This window comes from Bos javanicus, chromosome 1 (genome assembly GCF_032452875.1).
Source record: "Bos javanicus breed banteng chromosome 1, ARS-OSU_banteng_1.0, whole genome shotgun sequence".
Taxonomy (NCBI): Eukaryota; Metazoa; Chordata; class Mammalia; order Artiodactyla; family Bovidae; genus Bos; species Bos javanicus.
The window spans coordinates 136,420,169-136,432,151 of record NC_083868.1 but is presented as its reverse complement, the minus strand read 5'-3'; the positions used below and the strand labels follow the sequence as shown (position 1 = coordinate 136,432,151).

The window sequence follows — 11,983 nt, the reverse complement described above, 5'->3', positions numbered from 1 at the left end:
CTGCACAGGAGACGGTGATCAAAACCATTCCAAAGAAAAAGAAAAGCAAAAAAGCAAAATGGTTGTCTGAGGAGGCCTTACAAATAGCTCAGAAAAGAAGAGAAGTGAAAGGCAAAGGAAAAAAAGAAAGATAGACCCATCTGAATGCAGAGTTCCAAACAATAGCAAGGAGAGATAAGAAAGCCATCCTAAGTGAACAATGCAAAGAAATACATGAAAACAGTAGAATAGAAAAGACTAGAGATCTCTTCAAGAAAATTAGAGATACCAAGGGAACATTTCATTAAAAAGGTAGGCACAATAAAAGACAAACAATATGGACCTAACAGAAGCAGAAGATATTAAGAAAAGGTGGTAAAAATACACAGAAGAACTATACAAAAAAAGTCTTGGGGGCCTGAACAGCGCAGGGATTGGCTCCGGAGGACGGAGCTGTAGTCCAGTAGCAGCCCAACTGGGCGCAGTTCAGCACAGGCGGTTTGACTGCTCTCCACAGCCAGGAGGTTTCCTCAGCCCCGTTGTCTTCCGCTGCTGGCGCTGGGCTGTGTGGCTGGAGACTGGACGTGTCTCTGCGCTCCTCGCTGCTCCACCCCCACGGCCGCAGCTCCGCTTGTCAACAGCACACACACCATGATGAAGAAAGACAAGAAATCCTTCTACCAGAGCCTGGCCGAATGGAAGCTCTTCGTCTCCAACTGGACCACCAAGAGCTGAGGTTTGATCGTACTCTTCCACCTAGTCTGTTATGGGTTCCTGGCTGCACTCTTTTCATTCACAATGTGGACCATGCTTCAGACTCTGAACGATGAGGTTCCAAAATACCATGACCAGATTCCTAGTCCAGGATTTACAGTTTTTCCAAAAGCAGTGTCGGCGTTGGATTTTTCATTCACTCTGTCTGATTCAGAATCCTATCAAGGGTACATTGATGACCTTAAGAAATTTCTAAAGCCATATGGCTTAGAAGAATAAAACAATCTCACAGACTGGAACCTTTTTTGAGCAGAAGATTCCAGAATACACAACATGTCAGTTTCTTCTCGCCTTATTTGAAGGATGCAGTGGTGTGGATGATCCCACGTTTGGCTACCAAGCAGGAAACACTTGTGTTCTTATGAAAATTAACAGAACAATTGGATTACAGCCTCAAGGAGAACCAAGGATAGACGGTATTGCAAAGAGTGAAAGCACAGCAGTTCTATCAACTTATTCTCCCAATGGAAAGATAGATTTAAAATATTTTCCATATTATGGAAAAAAAACTGCATGGGAGCTACCTGCAGCCACTAGTTGCCATCCAGCTCAGCTTTGGTAGTGATGCTGAAGTAAAAGAAGCAATGGTTGAGTGCAAGATTGATGGATCACCCAACCTAAAAACCCAGAATGACCATGACAAGTTTTTAGGACGAGTTACATTCAAGATCACCATGCATGCATAGTAGGAGTTAGGATGTCTCCACAGAGTAAACGTTGTGTTGTCTGGCTTCATTTTGTATCAGCCAAACCTGTCATTCCAGAATTATGAGGCCACCTTGGAGAAAGGTGGAGTGGGACATGACACTGGGGTAACATAATGTGCTTCCAGATGATAGTGGTCCATGTCTTTCCAAGTAACTGTGTGTTGCCTCTGTTGCTTTTTGAACCATGTACAGTCACTAGATAGCAACTGTGAACTCCTGATTCTGAACATGTAGGTTGGGAATCTTCTCCAATTTTTATGTGGTTTAGTTGCCAAGTGTCTAAAGCTTAATGTGCTGTGTTATGTAAATACTTTATAGATTTAACACTGGCTAACTGTCATATTTTGATGCTAGCAAAGTTTTAGGGGATAAAATGGTATCTGACCAAAATCAAATGACTTTATACCTGCAAGAAAATCAGCTTGTGGAAAACTTCTGTGCATGAGGAGGAAAAAGGAAAATAAAAGTGGATTTGAAAGGTGTAAAAAAAAAAAATTCTAATGACCAGATAATCACAATTACTCACCTAGAGTCAGACCTCCTGAAGAGCGAAATAAAGTGGCCCTTAGGAAGCATCACTACGAACAAAGTTAGTAGAGGTGATGGAATTCCAGCTGAGCAATTTCAAATCCTGAAAGATAATGCTGTTAAAGTGGTGCACTCAATATGTCAGCAAATTTGGAAAACTTAGCAGTTGCCACAGAACTGGAAAAGGTCGTTTTCATTCCAAAACCAAAGAAGGGCAATGCCAAAGAATGTTCAAACTATGGCACAATGACACTCATTTCACACGCTAGCAAGGTAATGCTCAAAATCCTCCAAGCTAGGCTTCAACAGTACATGAAACTGAGAACTTACAGGTGTACAAGCTGGGTTTAGAAAATGCAAAGGAACCAGAGATCAAATTGCCAACATCTGCTAGATCATATAAAAAGCAAGAGAATTCCAGAAAAACATCTGCTTCATTGACTATGCTAAAGCCTTTGACTGTGTGGATCTCAAAAAACTGTGGAATATTCTTAAAGATTTGGGAATACCAGGCTACCTTACCTGCCTCCTGAGAAACTTCTATGCATATCAAGAAGAAACAGTTAGAACTGGACATGAAACAATGGACTAGTTCCAAATTTGGAAAGGAGTATGTCAAGGCTGTATATTGTCACCCTGCTTATTTAACTTCTCTGCAGGGTACATAATACAAAATGCCGGGCTGGATGAAGAAGCACAAACTGGACTCAAGATTTCCAGGAGAAATATCAATAACCTCAGATATGCAGATGACACCACTCTTATGGCAAAGAGGAATTAAAGAGCCTCTGGATGAAGGTGAACGAAGAGAGTGAAAAATTTGGCTTAAAACTCAACATTCATAAAACCAAGATCATGGCATCCAGTCTTATCACTTCATAGCAAATAGATGGGGAAACAATGGAAACTGTGACAGACTTTATTTTCTTGGGCTCCAAAATCACTGCAGATGGTGACTACAGCCATGAAATTAAAATATGCTTGCTTCTTGGAAGAAGAGCTGTGATCAACCTAGACAGCACATTAAAAAGCAGAGATATCACTTTGCAGACAAAGGTACATCTAGTCAAGGCTATGGTTTTTCCAGTAATCAAGTATGGATGTCAGAGTTGGACCATAAGGAAGGCTGAGTGCCGAAGAATTGATGCTTTTGAACTGTGGTGTTGGAGAAGATTCTTGACAGTCCCTTGGACAGCAAGGAGATCCAACCAGTCATTCCTAAAGAAAGTGAACCCTGAGTATTCATTGGAAGGACTGATGCTAAAGCTGAAGCTCCAATACTTTGGCCATCTGATGTGAAGAGCCAACTCATTGGAAAAAAAAAACCCTGAATTTTGGAAAGATTGAGGGTGAGAAAAGGATGGGACAACAGAGGATGAGACGGTTGGATGATATCGCCAGCTCAATGGACATGAATTTGAGCAAGCTTTGAGAGATGGTGAAGGACAGGGAAACCTGGAATGCTGCAGTCCATGGGGTCGCAAAGAGTAGATCATGACTGAATGACTTAAGAACAACAACAAATATTTAGTGAGCATCTCTTCATCTACTTTTTAGACATCTGTCTCTTTGGAGAAATGTCTATTTAGTTCTTCCGCCCATTTTTCAATTGGGTTGTTTGTTTCTCTGTTATTGAGCCACATGAGCTGTTTGTATAGTGTGAAGATCAACCCTTCTTTTCTCTTCTTTTCCTAGCTATCTATAAGGTCTCCTCAGACAACTTTTTTGCTTGTCTTTTCTTCCTAACACCATACACAAAAATGAGCTCAAAATGAATTAAAACTTAAATGTAAGGTCAGAAAGTATAAAGCTCTTCAGGGAACACATAGGCAGAACATTTCTTGACATGAACACAGCAAGATCCTCTTTGACACACTGCCTGGAGTAATGGAAATAAAAAAATAAAAATAAATGAATGGGACCTAATCAAACTTAAAAGCTTTTACACAGCAAAGAAGAAGTGGAGTAGCCCTCGTGTAGTCAACAAAAGTCTGAAATGCAGTACTTGGATACAATCTCAAAAATGACAGAATGATCTTTGTTCATTTCCAATGCAAATAATTCAATATCACAGTAATCCAAGTATGCCCCAACCACTAATGCCAAAGAAGCTGAAATTGAATAGTTCTCTGAAAACCTACAAGACCTAGAACTAACACCAAAAAAAAAAAAAAGATGTACTTTTCATCATGCTATGCTATGCTATGCTATGCTATGCTAAGTCACTTCAGTCGTGTCCGACTCTGTGTGACCCCATAGACGGCAGCCCACCAGGCTCCCCCATCCCTGGGATTCTCCAGGCAAGAACACTGGAGTGGGTTGCCATTTCCTTCTCCAATGAATGAAAGTGAAAAGAGAAAGTGAAGTCGCTCAGTCGCGTCCGACTCTTAGCGACCCCATGGACTACAGCCTACCAGGCTCCTCCATCCATGGGATTTTCCAGGCAAGAGTACTGGAGTGAGGTGCCATTGCCTTCTCCACTTTTCATCATAGGGGACTGGAATGCAAAAGTAGGAAATCAAGACATACCCAGAATAACATGCACGTTTGGCTTCGGAGTACACAGTGAAGCAGGGCAAAGGGTAACAGAATTTTGCCAAGAAAATGCACCGTTCATAGCAAACACCCACTTCCACCAACACAAAAGATGATTCTACACATGGACATCACCAGATGGTCAATAGAAAAATCAGATTGATTATATTCTTTGCAGGCAAAGATGGAGAAGTGATATACAGTCAGCAAAAACAAGACCAGGAGCTTACTGTGGCTTAGATCATGAACTCCTTATTGAAAAATTCAGACTTAAATTGAGGACAGTAGGGAAAACCACTAGGCAAACAGATATGACCTAAATCAAAACCCTTAAAATTTACAGTGCAAATAACAAATAGATTCAAGGGATTAGATTTGATAGACAGAGAGCCTGAAGACCTGTGGGTGGAGATTTGTAACATTGTACAGGAGGTTGTGATCAAAACCTTCCACAAGAAAAAGAAATTCAAAAAGACAAAATTGTCTTTTTGTCGTCTGAGGAGGCCTTAAAAAGAGCTGGGGAAAACAGAGAAGCAAAAGGCAAGAAGTAAAGGAAAGATATACCCATCTGAATGCAGAGTTCCAAGAACAGCAAGGAGAAATAAGAATGCCTTCCTAAGTGAACAATGCAAAGAAATAGAGGAAAAGAGTAGACTGGGAAAGATTAGAGATCTCTTCAAGAAAATTAGAGATACCAAGGGAATATTTCATGCAAATATGGGCACAATAAATGACAGAAATGATATGGACATAACAGAAGCAGAAGACAAGAAGAGGTGGCAAGAAAGAATACACAGAAGGACTATACAAAAAAGATCTTTAAAAAAAAAAATCTTAATGACCCGATAACCACGATGGTGTGATTACTTAGCTAGAGCCAGGTATCTTGGAATGTGAAGTCAAGCAGGCTTTAGGAAGCATCACTACAAACAAAGCTAATGGAGGTGATGGAATTCCAGCTGAGCTATTTCAAATCCTAAAAGATGATGCCATGAAAGTGTCACATTCAATATGCCAACAAATTTGGAAAACTCAGCAATGGCTACAAGACTGGAAAAGGTCAGTTTTCATTCCAATCCCAAAGAAGTGCAATGCCAAAGGATGTTCATACTATGGCACAATTGCACTCGTTTCACACTCTAACAACAACAACAACAAAAATGCTCAAAATTCTCAAGCTAGGCTTCAACAATATATGAACTGAGAACTTTCAGATGTTCAAGCTGGATTTAGAAAAGGCAGAGCTCAGAGATCAAATTGCCAACATCCCTTGGATCACAGGAACAGCAAGAGAATTGCACAAAAACATCTACTTTTGTTTCATTGACTACGCTAAAACCTTTTACTGTGTTTATCTCAACAAACTGTGGAAAGTTCTTAAAGAGATGGGATTTAAGGTCTGGTCTAGACCAGACCACCTTACCTGCCTTACCTGCCAGACCACCTTACCTGCCTCCTGGGAAATCTGTATACAAGTCAAGAAGCAATAGTTAGAACTGGACATGGAACAATGGACTGGTTCCAAATTGGGAAAGGAGTATGTCAAGGCTGTATATTGTCACTCTGCTTATTTAACTTATGTGCAGAGTCCATCATGCAAAATGCCAAGCCTGATGAAGAAGCACAAGCACAAGAAGAAGATTTCCAGGAGAAATATCAATAACCTCAGATATGCCGAGGCCATCACCCTTATGGCAGAAAGCAAAGAGGAACTAAAGAGCCTCTTGATGAAAGTGAAAGAGGAGAGCAAAAAGGAGCTGGTTTAAAATTCAACATTCAAAAAAGTAATGACTGGATCATAGCATCCAGTCCAATCTCGCCATGGCAAATAGATGGGGAAACAATGGAAACAGTGATTGACTTTATTTTCTTGGGCTCCAAAATCACTGCAGATGGTGACTGCAGCCATGAAATTAAAATATGCTTGCTCCTTGGAAGAAAAGCTGTGACAAACCTAGACAGCATATTAAAAGGCAGAGACATTACTTTGCCAACAAAGGTCTGCATAGTCGTAGCTATGGTTTTTCCTGTAGTCATGAGTGGATTTGACAGTTGGACTGTAAAGAAACGTCTTCAGTTCAGTTCAGTTGAGTCACTTAGTCATGTCCAACCCTTGCGACCCCATGGACTGCAGCATGCAAGGCCTCCCTGTCAATCACCAACTCCCAGAGCCTATTCAAACTGATGTCCATTGAGTCGGTGATCCATCCAACCATCTCATCTTCTCCTCCCACCTTCAATCTTTTCCAGCATTGGGGTCTTTCCTAAGGAGTCATTTCTTCGTATCAGGTGGCCAAAGTATTGGAGTTTCAGCTTCAGCTGAAATACTTCCAATAAGTATTCAGCACTGATTTTCTTTAGGATGGACTGGTTGGATCGCTTTGCTGTCCAAGGGATTGTCAAGAATCTTGTCCAAAACCACAGTTCAAAAGCATCAATTCTTCAGCACTCAGCTTTCTTTATAGTCCAACTCTTACAACTATACAAGACTATTGGAAAAACCATAGCTTTGACTAGATGGACCTTTGTTGGCAAAGTAATGTCCCTGCTTTTTAATATGCTATCTAGGTTGGTCATAGCTTTTCTTCCAAGGAGCAAGTGTCTTTAATTTTATGGCTGTAGTCAGCATCTGCAGTGATTTTGGAGGCCCCCCAAATCTGTTTCCATTGTTTTCCCATCTATTTGACATGAGGTGATGGGACCAGATACCATGATCTTAGTTTTCTGAATGTCGGGTTTTAAACCAACTTTTTCACTCTCCTCCTTCACTTTCATTAAGAGGCTCTTTAGTTCTTGTTCACTTTCTGTCATAAGGGTGGTATCACCTGCATATCTGAGGTTATTGATATTTCTCCTGGCAATCTTGATTCCAGCTTGTGCTTCTTCCAGCCCAGCATTTCTCATGAGGTGCTCTGCATATAAGTTAAGTAACAAGGTGACAGTATAGAGCCTTGACATACTCCTTTCCCGATTTGGAACGAGTCTGTAGAAGAGGTTGCAAGAATACACAAAACTATACAAAAAGATCTTCATGACCCAGATAATCATGATGGTGTGATCAATCACCTAGAGCCAGACATCCTGGAATGCAAAGTCAAGTGGGCCTTAGGAAGCATCACTACGAACAAAGCTAGTGGAAGTTATAGAATTCCAGTTGAGGTATTTCAAATCCCAAAAGATGATGCTGTGAAAGTGCTGCACTCAATATGTCAGCAAATTTGGAAAACTCAGCAGTGGCCAAAGGACTGGAAAAGGTCAGTTACATTCCAATCCCAAAGAAAGGCAATGCCAAAGAATGCTCAAACTACCACACAATTACACTCATCTCACATGCTAGTAAAGTAATGCTCAAAATTCTCTAAGCCAGGCTTCAACAGTATGTAAACTGTGAACTTCTAGATGTTCAAGCTGGATTTAGAAAAGGCAGAAGAACTAGAGATCAAATTGCCAACATCTGTTGGATCATCGAAAAAGCAAGAGAGCTCCAGAAAAAAACATCTTCTTCTGCTTTATTGACTCTGCCAAAGCCTTTTACTGTGTGGATCACAACAAACTGTGGAAAACTCTTCAAGAGATGGGAATACCAGACCATATGACCTGCCTTCTGAGAAACCTGTATGCAGGTCAGGAAATAACAGTTAGAACTGGACATGGAACAACAGACTGTTTCCAAATCAGAAAAGAGTACATCAAGGCTGTTTATTGTCACCCTACTTATTTAACTTATATGCAGAGTACATCATAAGAAATGCTGGGCTGGATGAAGCACAAGGTGGAATCAAGATTTCTGGAAGAAATATCATTAACCTCAGATATGCAGATGACACCACCCTTGTGGCAGAAAGCAAAGAAGAACTACAGAGCCTCTTGATTAAAGTGAAAGTGGAGAGTGAAAAAGTTGGCTTAAAACTCAACATTCAAAAAACTAAGATCATGGCATCTGGTTCCATCACTTCTTGGCAAATAGATGGGGAACAGTGGCAGGCTTTATTTTTTTGGGCTCCAAAATCACTGCAGGTGGTGACTGCAGCCATTAATTTAAAAGATACTTGTTCCTTGGAAGAAAAGTTATGACCAACCTAGACAGCATATTAAAAAACAGAGACATTACTTTGCAGACAAAGGTCCATCTAGTCAAAGCTTTGGTTTTTCCAGTAATGAAGTATGATGTGAGAATTGGACTATAAAGAAAGCTGAGCACCAAAGAATCGATGCTTTTGAACTGTGGTGTTGGAGAAGACTCTTGAGAGTCCCTTGGACTGCAAGGAGATCCAACCAGTCCATCCTAAAGGAGATCATTCCTGGGTGTTCATTGGAAGGACTGATGCTGAAGCTGAAACTCCAATACTTTGGTCACCTGATGCAAGGAGCCAACTCATTAGAAAAGACCCTAATGCTGGGAAATGTTGAAGGCAGGACAAATGAGAAGGGGACAACAGAGGACAAGATGGTTGGATGGCATCACCGCTCAATGAACATTAGTTTGAGCATCTCTAAGAGATGGTGAAGGATAGGGAAGCCTAGTGTGCTGTAGTTCATGGGGTCGCACAGACTTGGGCACAATTCAATGACCGAAAAACAACAACAAATGAAACAATAAACAAGATGGAAAGCAACCCTCCAAATTGAAGAAAATAATTGCAAATGAAATAACAGCTCGTACAGCTCAATATCAGGAAAAGAAAAAGTTCAATTAGAAAATGAGCAGAAGACCTGAACCGACATTTCTCCAGAATCATATAGATGGCCAATAAACACATGAAATGATGCTCCACATTGCTTATAATTGGAGAAATGCAAATCAAAATTACAGTAAGGTGTCACTTCACACCAGTTAGAATCAGATCAGATCAGATCAGATTAGTCGCTCAGTCGTGTCTGACTCTTTGCAACCCCATGAATCGCAGCACGCCAGGCCTCCCTGTCCATCACCAACTCCCAGAGTTCACTCAGACTCACGTCCATTGAGTCAGTGATGCCATCCAGCCATCTCATCCTCTGTCATCCCCTTCTCCTCCTACCCCCCAATCCCTCCCAGCATCAGAGTCTTTTCCAATGAGTCAACTCTTCGCATGAGGTAGCCAAAGTACTGGAGTTTCAGCTTTAGCATCATTCCTTCCAAAGAAATCCCAGGGCTGATCTCCTTCAGAATGGACTGGTTGGATCTCCTTGTAGTCCAAGGGACTCTCAAGAGTCTTCTCCAACACCACAGTTCAAAATCATCAATTCTTCAGTGCTCAGCCTTCTTCATAGTCCAACTCTCACATCCATACATGACCACAGGAAAAACCATAGCGTTGACTAGATACCCATCATCAAAAAATCTACAAACAATAAATGTTGGAGAGGATATGGAGGAAAGGGAACCCTCCTACACTGCTGGTGGGAATGTAAACTGATACAGCCATTATGAAGAACAGTATGGAGTTTCCTCACAAAGCTAAGAATAAATCTGCCATATGGCCTAGCAACCTCACTATTGGACATACATCATCAGAAAACCACAATTCTAAAAGACATATGTACCCCAATGTTCATTGTAGCACTATTTATAATAGCCAGGACATGGAAGCAACCTAGATATCCACTGACAGATGAATGGATAAAGAATCTGTGGTACATATATACAATCGAACATTAACAGCCATAAAAAAATGCATTTGAATCAGTTCTAGTGAGGCAGATGAACCTAGAGCCTATACAGAGTGAAGTCAGAAAGAAAAAAACAAATATCTTATATTAACACATATACATGGAATCTAGAAAAATGGTATTGATGAACCTATTTGAAGGGAATGAATGGAGACACAGATGTAGAGAATGGATATGTGGACACAGCTGGGGATGGAGAGACATCGAGGGACAAATCGAGAATGTAGCATCAAAATATAGGCACCACTATGTGTAGAATGGATAGCTGGTGAGAAGTTGCTGCATAACACAGGTGCTCTGTGGTCACCTAGAGGAGTAGGATGGGAGGGGATGGAAGTTCAAGAGGGAGGGAATATATTTATAATTATGGGTCATTCACGTTGTTGTATGGCAGAGACCAATACAGCACTGTAAAATTAAAAAACAAAAAAAACTAAAAGATTTTATTATAGATTTCATTATGTATTTTCAGGACAGAATTGTGCAGGAGGAAAACATCATTTGGGATATAACAAATCTTTGAACAAATTGCTGGCTGCAGTTTGAGGATGGTTTTTCAGTGCCTGTGTAAAGAATACAGTGAGAGATTCTCCCAGAACATAGACAGCATCAGTGACCAGGAATTCATTTAACATCTCCACATACTTAAAATGACTTCACTCTTGATAAACCTGTTTCAAAAATTACTCATAAGTATAGATTTAATATTTTGATTCTCAGAGTTTTCTAGACTTGTTTATAAGGTCCATGAGGTCAGGGACTGTTTAAATTCATCCACTTGGTAGTGATGCAGGGCCTGTTAGCAAAAGGTATAGACTTCTTACCAGATCCCACCACTGCATAAGCCCAAATTCCCACAATGAATTCCTCCTTCCCATCATTAATAGTGGTTCTACTTCCCTGACTGGATTCTGACTGACACATTTCCTATACAACTTTGTACCTAGGAACTTTTAAAGAATTCATTTTACTGCATGATCTTACCCAGGGATAAATTACCAGTTCTTTGCCCTCACACGAGATCAGATCCAGAGGTGAGGTCAAATTTACAGCAGTATAGAACAGTTGTAGTTAACAGACACAGCTTCAAATGTCAAGAAGATCCAAGTTTAAATCCAAGATCAGCTACTTCCTGGCACATATGGGCCTGTTAAAGTCAAGGAGGCTTAGTTCTCTCATTTGTAAAATAGACACAGTAACATGTATATCCCATGGTGGTTGTAAGATTTAAAGAACCCAAGGTACATTAACCTTGGTGACTCAGATGGTAAAGAATCTGCCTGCAATGTAGGAGTCCTGGTTTGATCCCTGGGTTGGGAAGATCCCCTGGAAAGGGAATGACAATCCACTTTGTATGCCTGCCTGCAGAATTCTGTGGATAGAGGACCCTGTTGGGCTGAAATCAATGAACTCTCCAAAGAGTTGGATACAACTGAGCAACTAACATTTTCACTTTTTCAAGGTACATTAAGCACTTAGTTAGCATTGTAAGGGGCACAAAGTAAATAAATAAATTCTAACTATTAAACCAGAAACACATCAATGTAATCATTTTCCATCTAGAAATAAAGAGATATCTTTTGTGGGGTCATGAAATAGAAATATTAGCCAAGTCTTCCACCAGTAAATCTATTTTAAAAAATCTTTTTATCCTTAGGATAATGTAAGGATCAAGTAACCTTCTCAGCATTCATTATGATTTAAAAACATCTCTATGAAGAACACTGTGGAGAGGGGGCTGCTGAGGAGAGCATGCAGAGCAGAGGAGGTAAAGAGCTAAAGGACCTGTTTTCGACTGCCATCAGCAT

The 11,983-nt window shown here is 40.5% G+C and overlaps 1 pseudogene; it reads left to right on the top strand.

Moving 5' to 3' along the window:
• The first annotated feature begins 630 nt into the window (after positions 1–630).
• Positions 631–1,525, top strand: LOC133254822 (sodium/potassium-transporting ATPase subunit beta-3-like; annotated as a pseudogene).
• The last annotated feature ends 10,458 nt before the right edge of the window (positions 1,526–11,983 follow it).